This window comes from Saccopteryx leptura, chromosome 1 (assembly GCF_036850995.1).
Source record: "Saccopteryx leptura isolate mSacLep1 chromosome 1, mSacLep1_pri_phased_curated, whole genome shotgun sequence".
In the NCBI taxonomy this organism is placed as follows: Eukaryota; Metazoa; Chordata; class Mammalia; order Chiroptera; family Emballonuridae; genus Saccopteryx; species Saccopteryx leptura.
The window spans coordinates 255,618,520-255,627,972 of record NC_089503.1 but is presented as its reverse complement, the minus strand read 5'-3'; positions in this window follow the sequence as shown (position 1 = coordinate 255,627,972).

Genomic DNA, 9,453 nt, shown 5'->3' with positions numbered 1-9,453 from the left:
TTGAGATATATCAACAACACCTGGTAGGACCCATGGAAGGTCTTGGGGATGCTGGGGAATGGGTACAGTGCTTCAGGGACAACCAGAACTCCCCTTCCCCCCACCCCATCACATCCAGACAGCTAGCCCTCTGGCTCCAAGCCTCCTCTGATCACCCCACCCTCCGACCCTATTCAGTCCATCCATCTACCCTTGCGGGCCCTAAGAACCAATGAGTTTGCCGAGGAGGTAGTTCTAACTTGTAGTCTCCAGAGGCTGTGTGCGAGAAGGGGTGGCTGTTACTTTATGAGGGGAAGAGGTAAGGAACCCCCAGCTCAGTTTGGAAAAATTTCCCTCTTTCTCCCAGAGCCTCTGGGTAGCGCAGCGCCCCTTGGTCGCGACTGGGATCGGTTCGCCAGCCTCTGATCCATCCTGGTCTCTGGCCTTGTGGGCCAGGGGCACAGGAGGCGAAGGATGGGAAGAGAATAGGGTGCGAAAGAGCCGCGGCATCCCCAAGAATCCCTGGCCTCCAAGAATCCCTTCTGAGAAACATGTCCTGGTGGCTGAATTTAGGGAAAGGCAGAAACACCAGACTTGCAGGCAGCCGGTTGCGCAGCCGCAGTGAAAGTCACGCCAGCAGCTAGGCTCCGGGAACCTGAGCGTCAGTGCGCGCGCACTCTCGCCCTGCGCCGCGTGCCTCTCATAGCGGTTGATACCCGCGTCCCCGACGCCTTGTTTCCTATTCCTGGGCGCTCCTCCTTTCGCGCGCGTTCAACTTGCGTCTCCCTGGGATTCTCACAGCCAGGAACCTTGGTCACAGCTGCACCTCATACTTCACAGTGGAGGGTGTAGGCGTGCCACCTTCGTTCTCCTGCCCAGCGTGCCCCAAGCCTTGGACAACCCACATCCCGTTCACTCTGCGTCTGGACACTCCACTTTCTGTGCCAGGTGTCAGGAAATCCCCACAGCCAGGATATTCCGCGCCTAGGACATCCCACCCCACGCTCTGATCCCCCGCCTCTCCTACCCCCCTATATGCTGGGCACCTAGCTCCTCTGGCACCCGACTTGACACCACTCTTCTTACCTGTGCCTTCTGCCCTTTCGCTGTGCCCTCCGTGTCCGCCCACTGCCTACGCTGACCATCCCCGGTGCTGTGTTCCTCCACCCTCCCTGTCCCCAGTGCTCTGTCTCTTGCCTTTTGCCTCAGATCTAGCTCCCTGGTTCCGTAGGTCCTGTAAGAGGGGGTGGGTGAGGGGGAGAGGGTAGGGGAAACACGGTTCTGGACCCAAAGGAACCAGTACAACACCCAGGCCTCAAACTAAGGACAAAAAACAAAACAAGAAAAAAAAACCAACCACCCAGGCCTCTACCTTCCCCAGCTAGGTTTTTTCTCAGAGTACCTGCGCGCGCGCACACACACACACACACACACACACACACACACACACACACCACATCACCCTTCAGGGTGGCTTCATCATCCAGTTCATGTATTCACTCCTTCCTTTTCTTCCTCAGAGGGTGCCCCTTCATGCCCTTATATGGTGCAGTGCAGGGATTTGAAAATGACCTGGGACCCCATGAACAAGACTGCAAGCCCTCTCAAGGGCACGCTCCTGCTAGTGGGAGAAGTAGACACAGAAGGCATGATGGAATTAGCTCTGGAAAGTGAGCAGAATGCTCAGGAAGGGATGGCAGACCCCTCCAAATCTTGTGGGGTAGTGCGATTCTGTGTCCCTGACCCTCTTGCAAGCTCCCTGTCTCCCCACCTTAGGCAATATCCGAGCCCCTTCCTGTTCTACACCCTCACGCAAATGAAAAGCGAGGTGAAGAGGTCTCAACATTGGCCAAGGAGGATAGGGGCAATGATTCATGCCAACTGCTGTCTTTAAGGAGAGGGTGGACCATTCAGTCAATCAACATTTATTGAGCACCTACTGTGCACCAGGCATTGTGCTGGGTGTGGGAACACAGTGGTGAACAAGGTAGACAAGAAATCAGACAAAGGAAAGCTACAGCGTGTCAGATGATGTTAATTATTATGGGAGAAAATTAAGGAAGGAAAGCAGAGGGCATGGTGATAGTTGCACTTTAGATGGGGGGCGTCAGGGAAGGCCTCTGAGAAGGTACTATTTGGATAAAAACTTGAGGAGATGAGGGAGGAAACATGGAGGTCCTAGGGGAATGGCATTCCAGGCAGAAGGAAAATCCTATGCAAAGGTACTGAGGCAGAAGAGTGCTGGGTATTCAAAGGTGCCAGGAGAGGGCCTGTGTGGCTGGAGGGAGTGAATATGAGGAAAGCAGCAGGTGAGGTTTGGGAGGTGATGGGGCAGATTATGCTAGCCTGGTGTGCTCTGGGAGGACTTGGACTTTTGCTCTGGGAGGACTTAGACTTTTACTCTGAGAGAGGTGGGAGCCATGGAGGGTTCTTGAACAGAAGAGTAACATGTCCTGATGCAGGTAAACACAGGCACCCCCTGGCCACTGTGAAGGAACAGAATGTAAAGGTCAAGTGCAGAAGCTGGAAGACCAGAAAGCGACTGCACTGATCCAGGTGATCTATGCTGGGAGTAACAGTGCAGGTGAACAGTTGTAGGTATTCTGGGTGTATTTTGAAAGTGAAACAGATAAATTGGAAGTGGGATGTAAGGGAAAGAGGTGAGTCAAATGTTGTGGCCTGAGCACCTGCAAGGATGGAGACCATGGAGGGGGGCAGTTTTGGAAGTTAGATCCAGGAGTGACGTTTAGTATGACACGTTCAGGTGGAGGTGGCTAGTGGTGACTGGGGTGAGGCCCAGGTAGCTGAGAAATGGCCTCAGTTAACATGACAGTCTCATTTATTCCTTTCTTTATTTTTATTTTTTGAGGAGGAGAGAGAGGGAGACAGAGAGACAGTAACATCGAGCTGTTCCTGTATGTGCCCTGACTGGGGAATTGAACCAGCAACCTCTGTGCTTCGAGAGGACGCTCCAATCAACTGAACTATCCAGCCAGCATGGGCTTTTTTTAATAGATTGATTTTTTTTAGACAGACAGAGAGAAGGGAGGAGGAAGAGAAGCATTTATTTGTTTTGCCATTTAATTGTATTATTTGCTTCCCATGTGTGCCCTGATCAGGTATCGAACCTGCAACTTTGTTGTTTTGGGGTTGTTATCAGCCAGGGCCTCATTTACTCTTTATGATTACCCTATGAGATGAGTACTTTCTTCTCAGGTTACAGAACAAGAAACTGAAGTTCCATAACTCATCCAAGTAGTTAAAGTGGTCAGCTTCTGAGCCAAACCTGTCTGACCCAGGGACTTGGGCACTTGGAGCCACTGCCCAGCTGTGCAGGGGACAAGAAGAGAGACTATGGGGTTGGCGGTTGTTTGGCTTCCAGCTTTCCTCCTACTCATTGATTCACCCTCAAGCACCTATAGATGGAAGAAGCAAATACCAGGTTCCAGGCTGGGCTGGCATTAGAGTGAAGAGAGTGAGGCACTTTTTAGGCCACAAAATATAAGAGGATGCAAAACAAACAAACAAACAAACAAAAGACAAAAAACTCAATGATTAAGAGAAATAGTATTGCAATGCAATATTTTAAAAACCCCAAAATCATGCCAAAAATTCATGGTGACCAAAATAATCAAGTTTTTAAATAAACGCAGGATCAGTAAGAGTGCCGTGCAGAACCACATTAGGAAGGGAAAGCTAGAAATACTGGCGCTCTTTTTATTAAAGAAGATTTCAACATTTTGCACATTATGGATTTTTGCCATGAATTTTTATTAAAAAAAAAATACTGCATTAAAGTATGATTTAGCCTGACCAGGCGGTGGCGCAGTGGATAGAGCGTCGGACCGGGATGCCGAGGACCCAGGTTCGAGACCCTGAGGTCGCCAGCTTGAGCGCGGGCTCATCTGGCTTGAGCAAAAGCTCACCAGCTTGGACCCAAGGTTGCTGGCTCGAGCAAAGGGCTACTCGGTCTGCTGAAGGCCCGCAGTCAAGGCACATATGAGAAAGCAATCAATGAACAACTAAGGTGTCGCAATGCGCAATGAAAAACTAATGATTGATGCTTCTCATTTCTCCATTCCTGTCTGTCTGTCCCTATCTATCCTTCTCTCTGACTCTGTCTCTGTAAAAAAAATAAAATAAAAAAGTATGATTTAATGGCTGAGTTTTTGCCTCACTCTGATTCTGACCCTGGTTCCAGGCCATGTTCTGGAAGCCAAGGATATGACAATGAACGAATAAGAGACACAAAGTCACTATACTCCTGGACCTCACACTTTATTTGGGAAGTATGTGATTTACAAGTAACAAGAAGAACTTAGGATGCGATCCCATAAAGAGTCATGAGGTTGGATGTAGATGACTATGATTTAGGCTAAGGGTGACTGGGTGGGGACACCTCTCTGAGGAGGAGGCACTAGAGCCAAGGCCTGAAAGCTAAAGAGACCACCTGTGCAATACAAAAAGAGGAAATAGCAAGTGCAAAGTCCCTGAGATTGGAACAGGCAGGACTATTTGAAGAGCATGAGGGCCATTGTGGCACAGCCTCTGATACTGTGGGAAGGGTCTAGATTAGATTGTCAGTGATGGGAAATCCAAGGGAGGGTTTGGAGCGGGGGTGGGGGTGGGGGTGGAGGGATATGGGGGAGCTTCTGAGGAGTGTGGTGTGCCTGCCAAACTCATCCTTGGAGCCCAGCTTGCTTCTGCAGAAGGTATGGCCAGATAAGTGGTTTATTCAGCCCGGCATGAGAGTTCTCCCTCTTTCCTTCATGCCCTGTGCCCCATGGCCAATATTCACTGTGCATAATCCTATTGGCATGTTTAAAAGACTACAGGAGAGGTTCCTCAATAAGTACGACATAGAACTAACTACTGTAGGACCTAGCGATTCCACTCTTAGTTATATACCCCAAAAGGACTGAAAACAGGGACTTAGCTACCTGCACACTAATGTTCACAGCAGCATTATTTACAAAAGCTAGAAGATGGAAACAGCTGAAATGTCGATCAATAGATGAACAGAGAAACAAAATGTCATATATCCATTCAAGGGAATATTATTCAGCCATAAAAGGGAAGGAAGTTCTGACACTACAATGTGGATGAACCTTGAAAACATTATGCTGAGTGAAAGAAGTCAGACACAAAAAGCTAGATATTGTATGATTCCATTTATAGGATATGTCTGGAATAGATAAATCCACAGAGAAGAAAAGCAGATTGGTGGTTGCCAGGGAAGGGATGGGGAGTGACTGCCACTGGATACAGTTTCCTTTTGAAATGAAGAAGCCGTCTTGGGACCAGATAGAGCTGGTGGTTGCACAACAGTGAATGTTCTAAATGCTACTGAGCTGCTCACTTAAAAATGGTTAGTGGTTAATTTTATATTATGTGAATTTTACCTCAATTGAAACCTCATTTGAAAGGGATTTGAGAGGGACACAGAAGACTGAGGAGGTAGCCACCATGGCCAATTCAGGTGAGAGGCAATGAAGGTGAGACAGGGTGCTGGGGAGAAGTGCTCAGATTTAAGGCATACCCTAGAGACAGTCAACAGAACCCCTTAAGTCTTGCACCCCTCCCCTCACCAGGCCTGCTCAAACATCACTTCTCTATTGATAACTGCAAACGCCCCGCGCTCCTTGGCTTCCTTCTCCCCTTTACTTCCTCCTGTAGCATTTTTCCACCTGACCTATTCGTGTTTCATTTATTTATTTGCCCCTCCCACTAGAATATCAACTCCCCCAGGCCAGGATTTTTGTTTTTGTTCACTGCTGTATGCTCAGCACCTAGAACTGATCCTGGCACATAGTAGGTGCTCAGAAAAAAGTAAAGGAGTGGAAGAAAACGAGCCCTGGACGCTGCCCGGGTCCAGCCCCAGCCCAGCCCAGCCCAGCCCAGCCCAAGCAGCAGGCTTGGAATGGTGCTCTGTTCCCAGTTAGGCACTGCGAGGGAAACCCCTTTGGGATGCACTTCTCCCCCAGGCCGCTAGGGGCCGCTGCCCCGCTGCTCTGCGGCCACCAGGTGAGGAGACCCTGCCCCTTTCCCCCAGGTGCGCGGAAGGCACGGTTGCAGGACCAAGGGAGGAGGGTGAAGAGCGCTGAGATGGCGAAGAAGTTGTTGGGTGAAAGGACTAAGTGGGGGTGAAGGGAGAGCTGAGCATATCTGAAGAGGGAGGAGAAAAAAGCCCTGGGGATATCAGAGGTCTGAGTAGGTGAGGAGATGGAGCCAGTTGAGTGATGGGGAGAGAGGAGGAGAGCGAGGAGGGGAGAGCTGAGGGGTTTGGCAGAGAGAGGAGTTCAGAGAAAACCCAAGGCAAATTGGGGGAGGTGAGATAAGTGAGCAGGTGGGGAGTCTGGGAGAGTCCCGGAGAGGAAGGGGGCTTGACTGGGAGACATTTGGACAGCACATGGGGACAACTGGATGGTTAGCGGGTGGGCCTGCCCTGTGGGAAGTTAAGGACTCTAGGGAAAGGGCCCTGCACTTTGCCAGCCTTGGCTGGTATGGACTTTGCCAATGAAGGTGCAGGGGACATACCTGGACTTCTCAGGCTCTGCCCCCTTGGGCCAACAATGGGAAAGAGCTTCTGAGGAGTGTGGTGTGCCTGCCAAGCTCGTCCTAAGAGTCCAGCTTGCTTCTGCAGACGGTATGGTCAGGTAAGTGGTTTATTCAACCTGGTACACGAGGGCTCTCCCTCTCTCTCCTTCATGCCCTGTTCCCCCAGGCCAATATTCACTGTGCACTGAGGAGCAAACAGACATGGTCAAGGACTCCTTACCACAATGTGAGGGGTGGCAGACAGGTAGGGGCAGTGGGGGAGTACAGCTGGGAGGTCCTCCCTGGCCAGTAGGCTCAGAGAATCCTACCCTGAGAAAATGATGTGGAAGCAGAGAACAGGAACCCATCGCTGAAGATAGGCCCTGGTAGTCTAGGTTCTGAGGATGTCGCCAAGAAAAATGACATCAGGGTCCAGACAGTAGGGTGATAGGGAGTGGCAGGGCCTGAAGCAGCCTGAAAATACCTGCCAGGTCTAAAGGGGCTGCAGGCTCTGTGAGATGGAGTAGAATTGGTGAGGGTATTGGGAAGGGAAGTGAGAGTCCCATGGAGGTCAAGGCCATGACCAAAGGAAGGTAGGAAGTGATTCCCGACCTTGCATGGAGCCAAGACAGGTGCTGCAAAGCCAAATGGCAACCAGGGGACAAAGATGCCGAAATGGGGCAGATGTGAGTCTGGAGACACAACCTCCCTTTAAGCTGGCAGCTGCTTGCTACTTAGTCAGCATTAGCTGAGAGCTATCATGTGGGAAGTCAGACTTGTAGTTGCTAGAATGGTTTCTTAAGAGAAGCCAGAAGTCAGGATTTTTATGCAAAATTCCCTGAGCTTTAACTATCACATATTGATCTACTATTGTTCCATTGCTCCAACCTAGAAATTCCATTCCTGTTTCTTCCCAATGGGGAGTGGGTGCTTGTGTTCACCAAAACACATACACGATGTTCAGAGCAGTTTGGTTTATCATCACCAGATGCTGGGCATCACCCCAGTGGCCATCAACTGGCAAAAGGAAAATAAATTGGGGTGTATTCGTACCATGGAATACAATGCAGCAATGAAAAATGACAAGGAATGGATGCAGTGTGGATGATTCTCAAGACGGTATTGAGCAAAAGTGCAAGACACAGAACAGAACGCAGATCATGGTCTTGTTATATTTCTGTGACATCAAGGACAGACAGAAGTAATCTATGGAGTGAGTCAGGGGAGCCTAACATTTTTTAATGGTGGCATCTTTGACTTTGGGGCTGGATGATTCTTTTTGTGGGAGGGCAGTGTCCTGTGCATTGGAGAATGTTGAGCCCCATGCCTGGTCTCTCCTTACTAGATGCCAGTAGCATCTCCACATTTGTGATAAATGTCCCTTGTGTGGGGAGGGGCGCAATCATCTTCAGGTGAGGACCACTGGGACAGTGACATATAGGGGACAGGACTTTCACAGGAAAGTAGCCTTAGGAGCTTCTAAAGGACTGGAATCATCTTTATCTTGAGCTAGATGGTGGTGACGAGAGTGGAATAAATTTTTTAAATTCACAGGACTATATTCCTAAGAGGTATGTGCTTCATAATGAAGGAGTTAACCCTACAACATGGATGACCCTTGAAAACATTATGCTGAGTGAAAGAAGCCAGACACAAAAGGCCACAGTTTGTATGAGTTCATTTATATGAAATGTCTAGAATAGGCAACTCCATAGAGACAGAAAGCAGATCAGTAGTTGCCAGGGGCTGGGGAAGGAGAGGTAATGGAAAGCGACTGCTAATGGGGACAGGTTATGAGAATGTAGATACTGAGGATAGTTTCACAACACTTGAATACACAAAAACACACCAAAATGTACACTTTAAAATGGTTAATCCTATGTCAGGTGAATTTTAGCTCTAATAATTTTTTTTTGTCCTGGCCGGGTAGCTCAGTTGGTTAGAGCATCATCCCAATACATCAAGGTTGTGGGTTCAATCCCCCATCAGGACACATATAAGTATCACCCAGTGAATGCATAAATAGATTGAACAACAAATTGATCTCTCTTTCTCTACCCACCTTCTTCTGTCTCTAAAATCAGTAAATAAAAATTTAAAAAATAATAAAAGATTTAAAAAATAAAAAAGAGTTAATCGACACAGGTTAAACAAGGCATGCCCTGAGTCAGCTTGGCTATTTCACAATGAAGGGCGATGATAGGAAAGTGAGGCATCACCTTCCAGAGAAAGCAGGAGCTGTGAGCCTTCTCTGTGAGCAAAGGGCTGAAGCAAGTTGGAGACAGAAAACGTCTAAGCTCAGGGGAGTGCTCCCTCTTAACCCAAACTGTCAGTCCTGCAAAGAAATCGGCGGGTGGGTCAGAAGCCAGTCTTTGAACTGTGGAAAGGACTGCGAGTTCTGACAGGCAGAAGAGAAATGACAAGCGCTCAGCCTATCCCGCCATAGATGGATGATAAGGTGGTGCTTGCCGGTGTTCTCTGCCAGTTTAGGGAAGGTGGGGGGGCTCACCCCAGATCCTTGGCAGCCCACAGAGGAGCAGGCTTCCCGAGAGCTTGGCCTGCATTAGAAACTGCAGCATCAGGGGGCACATGGGCTTGTGCCTCTCCTCCTGGCAAGGAGACCTCCCTCCAAAGTGGGCCAGGGGACGGGGTTGGGTGTCCCAGGTCTAGTCTCCACCGGCTTCAAAAAATTGTGTGAGTGAAGAGAAGGAAAGAAAGCAGTAGAGCCTGTAGTGGGCTGAACAGTGGATGCCCACAGGATAGGGCCACCCAGAACCTATGAATGTAACCTTATTTGGAAAAAGGGTCTTGGCCGATATAATTAAGTGAAGGATCTTGCGATGAGATTGTCCTGGATCGAGAACCCTAAATCCAATCATAAATGTCCTTAGAAGAGGAAAAAAGGAGAGATGACGAGGGGTAGGGGTCACGTGAAGA